Source organism: Eumetopias jubatus, unplaced genomic scaffold (assembly GCF_037043125.1).
Source record: "Eumetopias jubatus isolate StellerSeaLion01/CBP00866 unplaced genomic scaffold, mEumJub1_p1.0 scaffold_11, whole genome shotgun sequence".
Taxonomy (NCBI): Eukaryota; Metazoa; Chordata; class Mammalia; order Carnivora; family Otariidae; genus Eumetopias; species Eumetopias jubatus.
The window spans coordinates 64,974,314-64,991,971 of NW_028274817.1; the positions used below are offsets into that span (position 1 = coordinate 64,974,314).

A 17,658-nucleotide genomic window follows, 5' to 3' on the forward strand; every position below is an offset into this window, starting at 1 on the left:
GTCAGAGAAATTACTGTCTGTGCTCTCTTCTAGGATTTTTATGGTTTCAGGTCTCACATTTAGGTCTTTAATGCATTTTGAGTTTATTTCTGTGTATGGTGTCAGAAAGTGGTCCAGTTTCATTCATCTCAAATTTTTATTTGCATGTTGCTGTCCAGTTTTCCCAGTATTTGTTGAAGAGACTTTTTCCCATTGCATATTCTTGCCTCCTTTGTTGAAAATTAATCAACCATATAATCTTGGATTTCTAGGCTATTTTATTCCATTGATCTATGTGTCTGTTACTGTGCCAGTACCATACTGTTTTGATCACTACAGCTTTGTAGTATATCTTGAAATCTGGGATTGTGATACCTTCAGTTTTGTTCTTCCTTTTCAAGATTGCTTTGGTTATTTGGGGATTTCTGTGATTCTATACATATTTTAGGATTGTTTGTTCTAGTTCTGTGAAAAATGCTGTTGGTATTTTGATAGGGATTGCATTAAATGTGTAGATTGCTTTGGTTAGTATAGACATTTTTACAATATATGTTCTTCCAATCCATGAGCTTGGAATGTTTTCCATTTCTTTGTGTCCTGTTCAGTTTCTTTCACAAGTGTTCTTTAGTTTTCAGAGTACATATCTTTGGCTTCTTTGGTTAGGTTTCTTCCTAGGTATCTTCTTGGTTTTGGTAAAATTATAAATGGGATTATTTTCTCAATTTTTTCTGGTACTTCATTATTAGTACATAAAAATTCAACAGATTTCTCTAGATTGCTTTTGTATCCTGCAACTTTACTGAATTTGTGTATCAGTTCTACTAGTTTTTTGTTGAAGTCTTGAGGGTTTCCTCTATATAGTATCATGTCATCTGCAAATAGTAAAAGTTTGTGTTCTTCCTTACGAATTTGGATGCTTTTTATTTTCTGATTCCTGTGGCTAAGATTTGCAGTACTATATTGTATAACAGTGGTGAGGGTGGATATCCCATGTTTTGTTCCTCACCTTAGGGGAAAAACTCCCAGTTCTTTCCCCATTAAGGATGATGGTAGCTGTGGGTTTTTTATAAATGGCCTTTATTATTTTGAAGTATGTTCCCACTAAACCTACTATGAGTGTTTTTGTCATGAAAGGATGTGATACTTTGTCAAATCCTTTTTCTGCATCTTTTGAAATTATCATAAGGTTTTTATCCTTTCTATATTGAATGAGATGTATCTCATTGGCTGTTTTTGTGAATATTGACTCACTTTACATTCCAGGAATAAATCCTGGATCTTGGTAAATGATTCCTTAATGTATTGTTGGATTCACTTTGCTAATATTTTGCTGAGGAATTTTGCATCTCTGTTCACCAGGGATATTGCCATGTGGTTCTCTTTTTTTTAGTGGAGTCTTTATCTGGTTTTGGTATCAGGGTTACACTGGCCTGATTGAATGAATTTGAAAGCTTTCTTTCCTCTTCTATTTTTTGGCACAGTTTGAGAAGAATAGGTATTAACTCTTTAAATGTTTGGTAGAATTCACCTGTGAAACCATCTGGTCATGGATTTTTGTTGGTTGTTACTGAATACAGATTCAATCTTATTGCTGGTAATAGTCTGCTCAGATCATCTATTTCTTACTGATTCAGTTTTGGGAGGTTATGTTTCTAGGAATTTATCCATTTTTTATAGGTTGTCCAGTTTGTTGGTATATACTTTTTCATAATATTCTCTTAAAATCGTTTGTATTTCTGTGTTGTTGGTTGTTATTTCTCCTTTTTATTTCTAGTTTTGTTTGAGTTCTATTTTTGATGAGTCTGGATAAGATTTCAATTTTGTTTCTATTTTGTTTATTTCTGCTCTTATTTTTTTTAAAGATTTATTTATTTGAGAGAGAGAGCACATGTGTATGAATAGGAGGAAGGGCAGAGGGGAAGCAGACCCCCCACTGACTGGGGAGCCTGATGTAGGTCTTGACCTCCCAACTGGGAATATCATGACCTGAGCCTAAACCAGGAGTTGGACCATCAACTGGGTGAGCCACCCAGGTGCCCCTATTTCTGCTCTTATTTTTATTACTTCTTTCTGCTGTTTTTGGGTTTCATTTGTTATTCTTTTTCTAGTTCCTTTAGGTATAAGTTTAAGTTATTTATTTGAGGTTTTTCATACTGCGCCTGTTTTGCTATAAACTTCCTTCTTGGAACAGCTTTGGCTGCGTCTGAAAGATTTGGACCATTGTTTTTTTGTTTTCACTTGTTTACATTTAGTTTTATTTCCTCCTTGATTTCTTGGTTGTCCCATTTATTGTTTATTAGCATGTTATTTAATCTTCATGTGTTTATGTGCTCTCCAGATTTTTTCTTGTGGTTGATTTTAGTTTCATTGTGCTAGTGTTGGAAAAGATGCATGGTATGACTTCCATCTTTGTTAATTTTTGGAGACTTGTTTTGTGGCCTAACATATGATCTGTTGTGGGGAATATTCCATGTGTATGTGAAAAGAATGGGTATTCTGCTGTTTTAGGATGGAATGTTCTGAATATATCTATTGGATTCATGTGTTCCAATGTGTCCTTCAAAGCCACTGTTTACTTTTTGATTTTTTGTTTGGATGATCTGTTGATGTAAGTTAAGTCCCCTACTATTACTGAGTTACTGTCAATTACTTTATGCTTGTTACTAACTGCTTTGTTTTTGTGTGTGCTCCCATGTTGGGTTCATACATATTTGCAATTGTTACATTTTCTTTTTGGATTATTCCCTTTATGATTTTGTAGTCTCCTTTTTTGTCTCTTGTTACAGACGATGTTTTAAAGTCTTACTTTGTCCTATATAAATATTGTACCCCATTTTTCTTTTCACTTCCTTTCACATGATAAATGTTTTTCCATCCCTTTACTTTCAATATGCATGTGTCTTTAGGTCTGAAATGAGTCTTTTGTAGGTAGCACATAGATGGATCTTTCTTTATTATCCCTTCCTTCACCCTATGTCTTTTGATTGGAGTATTTAGTCCATATACATTCAAAGTAATTATTAATAGGTATGTATTTATTGCCATTTTGTTATCTATTTTATGGTTGTTTTTGTAGTACTTCTGTCTCACTTCTCTTGCTCTGTTCTCATTGTTTGCTTCCGTTCATTAGTGATATGCTTGGATTCCTTTCTCTTTATGTTTTGCATATCTCTTACCAGTTTTTGACTTGTGGTTACCATTATGCTTATATATATCATCTTCTGCATATAGCAGTCTATGTTAAGCTGATGGTTGATTAAGTTCAAACCCATTCCGAACATACTAAAGTTTTACTCCCCCCCCCCCACCGTGTTTTCATATATGGTGTCTTATTTTTCATCCTTGTATTTTGTGAATTCTTTTATTTCTTAGGTATACTTAATTTTACTGCTTTTGTGCTTCCTATTCTTCTTACTCCTTATGGTGTAACCTTCCCACTCAGATTATCCCTCTTAACATTTCTTGTAAGGCTGGTTTAATAGTTATGAATTATTTTAAGTTTTATTTGTCTGGGAGCTCTTTCTCTATCCTGTGAATGATAGCATTGTTGGTAGAATACTCATTTTGTTCAAATTTTTATTTAAATTCTGGTTAGTTACCATATAGTGTAATACTGGTTTCAGGAGTAGAATTTAGTGATTCATCACTTACTTATAACACCCAGTGCTCATTACAACAAGTATCCTCCTAAATACCCATGACCTATTTAGCCCATCCCCCATCCACCTCCCTTCATCAACCCTCAGTTTGTTCTCTATCATTAAGAGTCTCCATGGTTTATTTTCCTCTCCCATTTTTCCCCCTGCCCATATGTTCATCTGTTTTGTTCTTTAAATTCCACATATGAGTGAAATCATATGGTATTTGTCTTTCTCTGACTTAACTTATTTCACTTAGCATAACACACTTAGATCCATCCACGTCAATGAAATGGCAAGATTTCATTCTTTTTGATGGCTGAGTAATATTCCATTGTATATATACCACATCTTCTTTATCCATTCATCAGTGGATCAACCTTTGGGCTGTCCCTGTAGTTTGGCTATTGTTGATAATGCTGCTGTAAACATTGGGGTACATGTACCCTTTGGAATAATTTTGTATACTTTCGGTAAATACCTAGTAGGGTAGTTTTTGGGTCATAGGGTAGGTCTATTTTCTCTTTTTGAAGACCCTTCATACTGTTTTCCAGAGTGGCTATTCCAGTTTGCATTCCCACGAACAGTGTAAGAGTGTTACCCTTTCTCTGCATCCTCACACCATCTATTGTTTCCTGTATTGTTAATTTTAGCCATTCTGACAGGTGTGAGGTGGTATCTCATCATGGTTTTGATTTGTATTTCCCTGATGATGAGGGATGTTGAGCATATTTTCTTATGTCTGTTAGCCATCTATCTGGATGTCTTCTTTGAGAAAATGTCTATTCATGCCTTCTGCCCATTTCTTAACTGGGTTTTTTTTTTCATTTGGGTGATGAATTTTATAAGTTCTTTATAGATTTTGGATAATGACCCTTTATCAGATATGTCATTTGCAAATATCTTCTCTTATTCCATAGGCTGCCTTTTAATTTTGTTGATTGTTTCCTTTGCTGTGCAGAAGTTTTTTTATCTTGATGAAGTCCCAGTAGTTCATTTTTGCTTTTGTTTCCTTTGCCTCTAGGCAACATGTCTAGTAAGAAGTTGCTACGGCCAAGGTCAAAGAGGTTTCTGCTTGTGTTCTCCACTAGGATTTTGTTGGTTTCCTGTCTCATGTTTAGGTCTTTCATCCATTTTGAATTTATTTGTGTATATTGTGTAGGAAAGTGGTCCAGTTTTATTCTTCAGAATGTTGCTGTCCAGTTTTCCCAACACCTTTTGTTGAAGAGACTGTCTTTTTTTCCACTGGATATTCTTTCCTGCTTTGTCAAAGATTAGTTGACCGTAGAGTTGAGGGTCCATTTCTGGGCTCTCTATTCTCTTTCATTGAATCTATGTGCCTGTTTTTGTGCCAGTACCATACTGTCTTGATCAATACAGCTTTGTAATACAGCTTGACATCTGGAATTGTGTTGCCACCAGCTTTAGATTTCTTTTTGAACATTACTTTGGATTTTCAGGGTCTTTTCTGGTTGCATACAAATTTTAGGATTGTTTTTTCTAGCTCTTTGAGAACTGCTGGTGGTATTTTGGTAAGGAGTACTTAAATGTGTAGATGCTTTAGGTAATAAATATATTTTAACAATGTATGTTCTTCCAGTCCTTGAGCATGGACTGTTTTTCCATTTCTTTGTTTCCTTTTTAGTTTCTTTCATCAGTGTTTTATAGTTTAGAGAGTACAGATCTTTTACTTCTTTGGTTAGGTTTATTTCTAGGTAGCTTATGGGTTTTGGTACAGTTGTAAATGGGAACGATTCCTTGATTTTTTTTTTCTCCTGCTTCATTATTAGTGTATAGAAATGCAACCGATTTCTGTACATTGATTTTGCTGAATTCATGTATTCTAGCATTTTTTTTGTGTGTGGAATCTTTCTGATTTTCTACATAGAGTATCATTTCATCTACAAATAGTGAAAGTTTGACTTCTTTCTTGCTGATTTGGATGTCTTTTCTTTCTTTTTGTTTGATTGCTGAGACTAAGACTTCCAGTAGTATGTTAAATAGTAATGATGAGAGTGGATATCCCTGTCTCGTTCCTGACTGTAGAGGAAAAGCTGTCCTTTTTTTCTGCATTGAAGATATCAGCTGTGGGTCTTTCATATATGGCGTTTATGATGTTGAGGTATGTTCTATTTATACCTTCTTTGTTGAGCAAGAATGGATGCTGTATTTTGTGAAATGCTTTTTCTGCATCTATTGAGAGGATCATATGATTCTTATCCTTTCTTTTATTAATGTGGTTTATCACATTGATTGATTTGTGTATATTGAACCACCCCTGCCGCCCAGAAATAAATCCCACTTGATCATGGTGAATAATCCTTTTAATGTACTGTTTGATTCGATTTGCTAGTTTCTTGTTGAGAATTTTTGCATCCTTGTTCATCAGGGATGTTGTCCAGTAATTCTCCTTTGTAGTGGGGTCTTAGTGTGGTTTTGGAATCAAAGTAATCCTGGCTTTGTAGGGGGATCTTGGATGTTTTCCTTCCCTTTCTACTTTTTTAGCATTTTGAGAAGACTAGGCATTAACTCTTACTTAAATGTCTGTTAAGGGGCACCTGGGTGTCTCGGTCGGTTAAGCGTCTGCCTTCGGCTCAGGTCATGATCCTGGGGTCCTGGGATCGAGCCCTGCATCAGGCTTCCTGCTCAGCAAGAAGCCTGCTTCTCCCTCTCCTCCTCTCTTCTCTCTATCTCTGTCACTACCTCTGTCTCTCTCTCTCAAATAAATAAATAAAATCTTAAAAAAAAAATAAATGTCTGTTAAATTCCCCTGGGAAGCCATTTGGCCCTGAACTTTTGTTTGTTGGGAGATTTTTTTTTAAGGTTTATTTATTTATGAGAGAGAGAGAGAGAGAGAGAGAGAGAGAGAGAAAACAAGTTGTGAGGAGGGGCAGAGGGAGAAGTAAACTCCCTGCTGAGCAGGGAGTCTGTCATGGGGCCTGATCTCAGGACCCTGGGATCATGACCTGGGCCAAAGGCAGATGCTTAACTAACTGAGCCACCCAGGCACCCCTGTTGGGAGATTTTTGATTACTGATGCAGTTTCTTTGCTGATTCTCAGTTTGTTTAAATTTTCTATTCCTGTTTCAGTTTGGTAATTTGTATGTTTCTAGGAATTTATCCATTTCTTCCGGTTTGCGCTACTGGCAAGTAATTTTTCATAATATTCTCTTATAGTTGTATGTATTTCTGTGCAGTTGTCATTTCTCCTCTTTCATTTGACATTTCATTTATTTGGGTCTTTTCTCTCTCTCTTTTTAGGTCTGGCTAGTGGTTCATCAATTTTATTAATTCTTTCAGTGAATGAGCTCTCAGTTTCATTGGTCTGTTCTGCTGGTTTTTGTTGTTGTTTATCCTTTTTTTCTGCTTTAATCTTTATTATTTCCCTTCTTCTGGCTTTAGGCTTTATTTGCTATTCCTTTTCTAGGTGTACGTTTAGGTTTTTATTTGAGCCTTTTCTTCTTGAGGTAGGCCTGTATTTCACTGTACTTCCCTCTTAGGACTGCCTCTGCTGCATCCCAAAGGTTTTTGACTGTTGTGTTTTCATTTTCATTTGTTTCCATGTATTTTTGAAATTTCTTCTTTGGTTTCCTCGTTAACGCTTTTATTCTTTAGTAGGATGTTCTTTAACCTCCATGTATTTGTGGTCTTTCCAAATTTTTTCTTGTGGTTGACTTAAAGATTCATACTGTTGTAGTCTGAAAATATGCATAGTCTCATCTCCATCTTTTTGTACTTTTTTAGGGCTGATTTGTGACCCAGTATGTGATCTATTCTGGAGAATGTCCATGTGCATTTAAAAAGAATGTGTATTCTGCTGCTTTAGGATAAAATGTTCTGTAATTTTAATATCCTCTCTTTATTACTATTTTTTGCCATTTTAATTACTATGTGTCTTGGTGTGCACCTCCTTGGGTTGATTTTTTTGGGGGAGACTCTTTGTACCTCATTGTAGATCTGGGTTTCTGTTTCCTTCTCTTATCCTCTCTTTATTTACTATTTTTTGCCATTTTAATTACTATGTGTCTTGGTGTGGACCTCCTTGGGTTGATTTTTTTGGGGGAGACTCTTTGTACCTTGTTGTAGATCTGGATTTCTGTTTCCTTCTCTAGATTTGGTAATTTTTCAGGTCTTATTTCTGCAAATAAACTTTCTGACCCATTTTGTCTTTCTTCTCTTTCGGGGATCCCTAATATATATATGTTCCTATGCTTGATGGTGTTGCTGTGTTCCTTTAATCTGTTCTCATTTTTTATTGTTTTTTTTAAAGATTTTATTTATTCATTTGAGACACAGAGATACAGAGATAGAAAGCATGAACAGGGAGAGAGGCAGAGGGAGAAGCAGTCTCCTCGCTGAGCCAGGAGCCCGATGTGGGGCTTGATCCCATGACCCTGGGATCATGACCTGAGCCGAAGGCAGAGGCTTAACCATCTGAGCCACCCAGGCGCCCAATCTGTTCTTTCTCTTGTGTAGCTTGATTACCTTCTAGTACTCTGTCTTCAAGGTCACCGATATGTTTTTGTGCTTCCTCTAGTCTACTACTTATTCCTTCTAGTATATTTTTAATTTCATTTATAGTGTTCTTCATCTGTACTTGGTTCTTTTTTTTATATTTTATACCTCTTTGTTGAGATTCTCAGTGAGATCCTCCACTCTTCTCAGTTCTAGTGAGTATCTCTAGGACCATTATGTTGAATTTTCTCTCAGGCATATTGCTGATCTGTTTTGCTTACTTCTCTTCCTGTCATTTTTTGTTTTTTAATTTGATGCATATTCTTCTTTCTCCTTATTTTGTCTCACTCTCTGTGTCTATTTATATGTATTAGGAAAGTCATCTATGTCTTCTACACTTGTAAGTAGTGGTCCTATGAGGACGATGTCCTGTAGTTCCCTGCAGTGCAAGGTTCCCTGTTCACCAGAACCTTGCACTTCAGGGGTGTCTCCTGTATGTGTTGTGTGCATTGTACCATTGTGGCTGAGCCACAGTTCTCTTCAACGCAGTTGGATCCAATGGCTCCCTTTGCCTATTATGGGCAGAGTTTGGTCCCTGCATTGTTAATAGGCCAGTCTGGGGACGGCTCGTTCTTGAGTTGGCTTATATGAGACATTTGCAGGGTGCGCTCTTAACTGAACTGCAGGGTACTCTCTGTGTGTTGTCCCCTGAGACTTGTATAAGTTAGTGGGGCCTGCCATCATACTGTTTGTCTGCCCTCAGCCTTCTGCAGGGCTGCAGTTGAACTGGTCTGTGTGCTTATTTTTCTGTTTCCCCAGGTCATGAGTCACTTTGTATTGGTTCTGGCCACTTTCAGGTCTGCTTGCACAATGCCAGTTTTTTGGTTCCTCTTTAGGTGGACCTTTGCTGTTGTTGGGTTCAGTGGGGCAGATTGGAAGGAGAGGTGGGGGTGTGGGCAGGGCCCATGATAATTTGCAAGGTATGCACTAATCTGCTCTGGAGGGGACCTGGAGATACGTTGGAGAACTCTTATGGAGGGCATGGTGTGCTGTTTGCAGGCTAGGTGGAGAGTGTTCACTGGTTCCCAAAAGTGCCCTGCTATCTGGACTGGGGGTTGGGGAGGTAAGTGGCACCTGCCCACTCTTTTGTTCTTGGAGTAGTCTCCTGAAGTTCCCTTCCCCTCCTGTGCAGGTTCTGAGATTAGTAAGTACATCAGTTTCCTTACGGTATATCCCTGGTGGTTTTCAAATTGCTGCTTCTATGTGGTATCTCACTGGGGTTGTTTCTCATGCTGGCTCTTTAAGGGCAGGGACTCAGTTTCCTCTTGCCCTGTGGTTTTCCCAGAGCCCAGCCTGCTGATTTTTAAAGTTCAAAGTGTTGAACTGATTATGAAAATTTTCAGTGTTGAGTTTCTCTCATTTTCAAAGCCAAATGTTACAGGGACACATCTTTCCAGTGCAGGCCCCTCATGCCTGGGGAGCCTGGTGTGGGGTCTGCTTTTCTCCCTTCTCTGTGCTTGTGCTTTCCCTTCCGCTTTCAGACAGTCTCTTGGGTCAATTTTGTTCTTAACCATGTCTGTGCCCTCTCTACCATTTTTGATGTGGCCTCTTCTCTATGATTGCTGTGGAGAATCTGTTTTGTCAGTCTTGGGTTGTTTTCTGTGTTATTTACACTGATGCAGGTGTTTCCATGAATGGATGGGAGCTTAGGACCCTTCTACTTTATCATCCTCTCCTAAAGTTGATATTGATACTTTTAATTCTTTTTTTAAAATTTTTTAAAAGATTTTATTTATTTATTTGACAGCGAGACACAGCCAGAGAGGGAACACAAGCAGAGGGAGTGGGAGAGGGAGAAGCAGGCCTCCCTTGGAGCAGGGAGCCCAATGCGGGGCTCGATCCCAGGACCCTGGGATCATGACCCGAGCGGAAGGCAGACACTTAACGACTGAGCCACCCAGTCGCCCCGATACTTTTCATTCTAATTTGTTACCACAGATTTCATTGTAATCTTCCTCTTTTGTATTTTAACTTCTTTCTGTAACAGAGAAATCTGGCCCTACTATTCCTCAATTTTTGTACTCATTTGCTCAGTCCTCATGTTATCCACCTAGTTGCAAATTTGCTAACCATACCATCACAACAGAGAAACCTAACCAGCATTAAGTATTTGTTTTAAATTCTCTTTGTCTTTAGAATGACATTATATTGTCAGAGTTCTATGTTTAGTAGGTAGTTGGGGAGTTCAGCCTCTGGTGGTGGCAAACTAGCTTCATTTGCACAAGCAGATTATTTCCCACGGATACCAGTTACAAACTCTGGCCAAAATACTGAAAATAATTATGTGAAGGAACTGGAAAGTGACAAAAAGCAGACACAAATGGGAGGGGAGTGAACACATGGAAGAAGGAAATACTATTAGTGAATTCCCAATTGTTAAGCCTTTTTTTGTTAAGGACAGTGCCAGTTAGCTCAGTCGGGGGCAGTTAAGACTTGGATAGAAATCTGTATTCATATTGGATGAGGTATGAAGAAATTTAGGGGGACACTAGCAGCTTTTGTAAAATGAAGGGGGAGGATTCCATTCAGAAGAGAGCTACAAATTGGGAACTCCAAAAGCTGCAAAAACTCCAACCATACCTGCGATTGAATTGTTCAAGTGCAGCCCAGATTCCAGGCAGCTCAGTTAGGGGTAAAAAGAACAGTAGAAAACTTTTAGTTGCTTCCAGTACAGGGTAAACAGTTTGGGGTTTGATTTCAGCTAAGTTAACTACCTCCTCATAACAGAAATATCAGCTCTTTGGAGGAACATAATGGGCTGCAGTGTCTTCACTTTATCTTTCCAACTGACTGGTACCAATCCAAAATACTAGATAGATGAAGAAAGAAGAAATGTGACCCATGCTCAAAAGGAAGGACAGTCAGCAGAGACCAATCTACAGATGACTCAAGCGTTGAGATTAGCAGACAAGAACATTAAAGCAGCAATTACAACTAAGCTCAAGCACAAAAAGGCAAATACATTTATGATTAACAGAGAGATAGGAAATCTTAGCATAGACATAAAAACTGTAAAAACCTATTTTGAAGTTCTAGAACTAAAAAATACAATTTTGAATAACAAATCATTGTACTTGACAGGAGATTAAAGGTAGTAGTATAAGTATCAGTGAATTTGATGACAGACTAAGGGAATTTATCCATCTGAGAATAGGAAACATTAAAAAAGAAAGTGTGTGGAGTACTTGCTCTTCAAAACCTTTCCCCAGTAAAACTGTATAGTTATCAATCAAACACATGCAAAGAATAAGAATGTGTAATCCATGCTCAGGAAAAAAGTCAATAGAAATTCTCAGTGGGCCCAGCGTTTTATAGTTACCTGTATACTACTCTTGCACATATTTTGTTAGATTTTTACGTAAGTATTTCAGGTATTTGGTATGCTATTTTAAATTCTGTTTGTTATTTGTAATTTAGATTTTATTTGTTCATTGCAGGTATGTAGGAATTTTATTCTCTTTTTATGTTGTCCTTGAATCCTGTGAACTTGCTGTAGGGAGGGTTTTTGTTTGTTTTATTTTTTTTTGCCTTGTAGATTCCTTGGAATTTTCTACATAATCTTGTCTGAAAATAGGGACAGTTTTTTTTTTTTTAAAGATTTTATTTATTTGGCAGAGACAGTGAGAGAGGGAACACAAGCAGGGGGAGTGGGAGAGGGAGAAACAGGCTTCCTGCGGAGCAGGGAGCCCAATGTGGGGCTCGATCCCAGGACCCTGGGACCATGACCTGAGCCAAAGGCAGACGCTTAACGACTGAGCCACCCAGGTGCCCCTGAAAATAGGGACAGTTTTATTTCTTTGTTTCGTCTGTGTGCATTTTAATTCCGTTTCTTGCCTCATTATGCTGGGTAGGAGTTTTTGTATTTTCCATTATTATCTTGAAGAAGAATAGTGATGGCAGACATTCTCTTGGTGTTTCTGATCTTGGTGGTAAAGCATTCAGTCTTTCACCATTAAGTGTGACGGTTCCTGTATAAATGGTTTTTGTAAATACTCTATCAAGTTGAGGATGTTTCCCTCTATTCCTAGTTTTCTGACAGTTTTTTACAGTGACATTTATATTCAGATAATTATAGATTCACATGCAGTTGTAACAACTACTAGAGAGGTCTTATATACACTTTGTCTATTTTCCCCATAATGGAAACATTTTCTAAAACTATAATATATTATTATAGCCAGGTTATTGATATCCACTGATCTAGTTCAGATTTCCTAAGTTTTCCTTGTACTTGTGTGGGTTTATTGAGTTTTATACAATTTTATTACTTGGGTTGATTCATATCTCCACCCCTATGGTCATATATCCACCCTCACAGATTACTCATCCTGCCTTTCGTAATCATGCTTACTTCCCTAGCCTGACTCCTACCCAGCCTAACACCTGGCAATCACTAATCTGTCCTCCATTTCTAAAGTTCTGTCATTTCAAACATGTTACATAAATGGAATCATATGAATGTATGTATTGGAGATTTGGTTTTTTCACTTAGCATAATTCCCTAGAGAGTCATCTGAGTTTTTAGCACATACCAGTAATTATTTCCTTTTTAATTGCAGTGTAGTAGTGTTCCATGGTATACCACAGTTTGTTTAACCATTCACCTGTTAAAGGACATCTGGACTGATTCCATATTTGAGCTATTACAAATACAACTGCTGATGAACATTTGTGTGAACTACGTTTTCATTTCTCTGGGATAAATGCCTGGGAGTGCAGTTGGTGGGTCATATGATGGTTGCTTGTTTATTTTAAGATACTCCTAAACTGTAAACTGAGTTCCAGAGGGGCCACACCATTTTGTATTCCCAAAGCAATGTATGAGTGACTCAGTTTCTCTGTATCTATACCAGCATTTGGTGTTACCACTATTTCCTTTTTAATTTTATGTATTCTGATAGATACTTAGTGATATCTTGTGGTTTTAATTGGCATTTCCCTAATGACTAATAATAACATTTTTAACATTGTTATTGGGATATAATTTGTATAGCATAAAATTCACTCATTTAAAGTATACAATTTAGTAGTTTTTGTATTTCACAGATGTGTGTAACCATCACCATAGTTAATTTTATAACCTTTTTATCACCTCAAAAGAAACGTTCCCATCCCCTTACTAATCTACCAAGCAACCTCACTAATCTACTTTCTTGGCTTTATGGATTTCCCTATTTTGGACTTTTCTTATGAGTGGCATTGTGTAATATGTGGTCCTGTGTGACTGGCTTCTTTCACTTAGTGTAATGGGTTAAAGTTTTATCTGTGTTGTAGCATGTTTTAATACTTCATTCCTTTTTATGGCCAAATAGCATTCTTTTATATGACATTTGATCTGTTCATGGATACTTGTCTTGTTTATACCTTTTGGCTATTATGAATAATGCTGCTATAAACATTTGTGAACAAGTTTGTGTATGGCAGTGTATTTTCATTTTTCTTGGGTATACACTTAGGAGTAGAATTGCTAGGTTATATGGTAACTATGTTAAATCCTTTGAGGAAATGCCAAAATGTTTTCTAAAGTGGCTGCACCTTTTTACATTCCTACCAGCAGTGTATGAGGATTCTGACTTCTTTGCATCCATGCCAACAATTATTATCTGACTTTTTTGATTTTAGCCTTTCTAGTGCTTGTGAAGTAGTGTCTTATTTTGGATTTGATTTTCATTTACCTAATGGCTAAGGATACTGAGCATCTTTTTATGTGCTTGTTGGTAATTTGTATATGTTTTCCTTGGAGAATTGTCTGTTCAGACCCTTTGCCCAATTTTTAATTGGGTATTTGTTTTTGTTATTGTTTTTTAGCATTCTTTATATCTTCTGAACTTTTTATTATGATAAAATTTACCATTTTAACCAATTTTAAGTATACAATTCTCTGGCATTAAATACATTCACATAGTTGTGTAAACATCACTACCACCTATCTCCAGAAATTTTCATCTTCAAATGAAACTCCGCACCCATTAAGGACTAACTTTTCCAATCCTCTCTTCCCTAGCCCCTGGCAACCACCATTCTACATTCTGTCTCTATAATCTTGACTATTTTAGGATCCTCATATAAGAGGGAGGGCTTATACAGTTTTTGTCCTCTTGTGTCTGGCTTATTTTACTTAGCATAACGCCTTCGAGATTCATCAGTGTTGCAGCATGTATCAAAATGTCCTTCCTTTTTAAGGCTGAATAGCATTCCATTGTGTGTATATGGCATATTTAGTCATTCATCTGTCAGTGGGAACTTAGGTCAGATATATGATTTGCAAATATTTTCTCCCATTTTGTTGGTTGTCTTTCATCTTCTTGATGGTGTCCTTTGAAGCACAAAAGCTTTTAATTTTGATAAAGTATAGTTAATCTAATTTTCTTTTTATTGCTCATGTTTTTGGTGTCATATCTAAGAATTCATAGTACTAAATCTGAGGTCACAACGATTTACCCCTATATTTTCTTCTAAGAGTTTTATAGTTTTAACTCTTTAGGTCTTTTATGCATTTGGAGTTCTTTTGTGTGTGGTGTGAGGCTCCAAGTTCACTTTTTGCATGTGGCTACATAGTTATGTTAACGTCATTTGTTGAAAAGACTATTTCCCCACTGAATGAATGGTCTTGGCATCCTTATTGAAAATCAGTTGGGGGGGCTGGAAGAAAACCAGTCAAATGCAGATATGTGGTTTTATTTCTGGACTTTCAGTCTTTTTTTGAATCATCTGTATGTCTATCCTTTTGCCAGTACTATACTATATTAATTATAATTGTTTTATAGTAAGTTTTGAAATTGTGAAGTGAATCTTCCTATTTTGTTTTTTATTTTGAAGGCTATTTTGGCTATTCCTGTTTATACAAATTTTAGAATGAGCTTGTCAGTTTCTAGAAAAAAGTCAGCTGGGATTCTGACAGGGATTGCATTGTATTGGTAGATCAGTTTGGGGACTATTGCCATCTTACTGTTAGATTGTTTTCTTTATTTTCAGGTCATTCATTACAAGTGAGTAGAAATACAATTGATTTTTTTATATTGTTCTTGTATTTTTCAATCTTTCTTTACTCTTTTACTAGTTCTAATAGTTTTTTGGTGGATTCCATAGATTTTCTATATATAAGATAATGTCATCTCCAAAGAGAGATAGTTTTACTTCTTTCTTTTCAATCTTGATGCCTTTTATTTCTCTTGATTATTTGCTACGGCTAGAATCTTCATTACAATATTGAATAGAAGTAGCAAGAGGGGATTTCCTTTCTTGTTTCTGATCTTAGGAAAGCATTCAGTCTTTCACCATTTAGTATAATGTTAACCTGTGGGTATTTTGTAGATAGTTGAGGATGTTCCATTTTTTAAGGGTCTTTTAAAATAGATTTTACTTTTTAGAGCCATTTTATTGTTTTCCTGAGATATTTATTTAAGAGAGAGAATATGAGAGAGAGAGAGAGAGAATGCATGAACCCGGGGCAGGGCAGAGAAGCAGACTCCCTGCTGAGAAGGGAGCCCAATGCGGGACTTGATCCCAGGACTCTGGGATCATGACCTGAGCCAAAGGCAGACAGTTAACCAACTGAGTCACCCAGGCGCCCTGGAGGAGTTCTAGGTTCACAGTGTTTATAAGCATCTGTGTGCAGGTTTTTGAGTGGATTTAGTTTTCATCTTATTTGGGTAATTATCAAGGAGTGTGATTGCTGGATCATATGGTAAGAGAATGGTTAATTTTGTAAGAAACTGCCCAGGGGCGCCTGGGTGGCTCAGTTGTTAAGTGTCTGCGTTCCTCTCTCTGTCAAATAAATAAATAAAATCTTAAAAAAAAAAAAAAAAAGAAACTGCCCAAATGTCTTCCAAAGTGGTTGTACCGTTTTCCATTCCCAACAGCAATTGAATGAGACTTCTTTCTGTTGCTTCACATCCTCACCATCATTTGGTGTTGTCAGTGTTCTGCATTTATCCATTGATTGTGTAGTATTATCTGATTGTTTTAATTTCCAATTCCATCATGACATATGATGTGGAGCATTTTTTCATATGCTTATTTGTCACCTGTGTATCTTTGGTAAGATATTTTCAGATCTTTTGCCCATTTTTTTCTTTTTTTAATTTAATTTTTATTTTTTTAAGGATCTTTATTTATTTGACAGTGAGAGAGGGAACACAAGCAGGGGGAGTGGGAGAGGGAGAAGCAGGTTTCGTGCCGAGCAGGGAACCCGACATGGGGCTCGATCCCAGGATCCTGGGACCATGACCTGAGCCAAAGGCAGACGCTTAACGACTGAGCCACCTATGCACTACTTTTTGCCCATTTCTAATCATGTTGTTTATTATTATTGAGTTCTTTGTATCTTTGATTTTTATTATTATTATTTTTTAATATTTGACAGAGAGAGAGAGCACAAGTAGGGGGAGCAGCAGGCAGAGGGAGAGGGAGAAGCAGTCTCCTCATGCGGGGCTTGATCCCAGGACTCTGGGACCATGACCTGAGCCAAAGGCAGATGCTTTAAGCGACTGAGCCACCCAGGTGTGGCTTTTAGATAATAGTTCTTTATCAGATACGTCTTTCGGCAGATATTTTCTCCCAGTCTGTGGGAGAAAGACTTGTCTTCTGTTGAAGTTTGCCAGTATTTTGTTGAGGAGTATTCTGTCTATATTTGTGATAGTGTTCTGTAGATTTCTCTTTTTTTGGTACCTTTACTGGTTTTGGTATGATACTGGTCTCATAAACATTAATTAGGAAGTATTGCTACTTTTTATATTGGAAGAGTTTGTGAAGACTCTTTTTGAATGTGTGGTATATTTCAGTGGTGAAGCCATCTGGACCTTTGCTTTTTTTTGTGGGTAGTTTTTTGATTACTAATTCAGTCTCTTCAGTTATAGGTCTATTCACATTGTATATATATTTTTTTAGCCAGTTTTGTTAGTTTGTGTGTGTTTAGGAATTTGTCCATATTTTGTTATCTGATATTTTGGCATACAATTGTTCATAGTAGTCCTTTATAATCTGTTTATTTCTTTAAGGTAGATAGTAATGTACCCTTTTTAAATTCTGATTCTGGTAATTTGAGTCTTGCTCTTTTGTTCTTGGTCAGTCTAGCGTAAGGTTGGTCAGTTTCATTCATCCTTCCAAAGAACTTTTGATTTCAGTGATTTTTCTTTATTTTTCTATTCTGTTTCATTAAATTTAGCTCTAATCTTTATTTTTTCTTTCCCTCTGCTTTCTTTAGGTTTAGTTTGCTGTTATTTTTCCAGTGTCTTAGGTGAAGGGAAATAAAATTTATTAATAGTATGATTGTATTGTTAGTAAAAGATGGAGGTTAAATTTTCTTTTAAGAGAAAATACCTTAGAAAATTGCGGTAGGAAATGTTTTGATACCAAACTGCTATTTTTAGAAACTTAGTGCTTTTATTTATTTTTATTTATTTTTAAGGATTTTATTTGTTTATTTGTCAGAGAGCACAAGCAAGGGGAGTGGCAGGCAGAGGGAGAAGCAGACTCCTTGCCGAGCAAGGAGCCTGATGCTGGACTCGTTCCCAGGACCCTGGGA

The 17,658-nt window shown here is 36.8% G+C and overlaps 1 protein-coding gene across 6 annotated transcripts in view; it reads left to right on the top strand.

Annotated features, from left to right (window-relative positions):
• The window catches only part of ATRX (ATRX chromatin remodeler), a 300,408-nt gene that overhangs the window by 64,324 nt on the left and 218,426 nt on the right, over window positions 1–17,658 (top strand). The gene's annotated exons all lie outside the window — the stretch shown is intronic.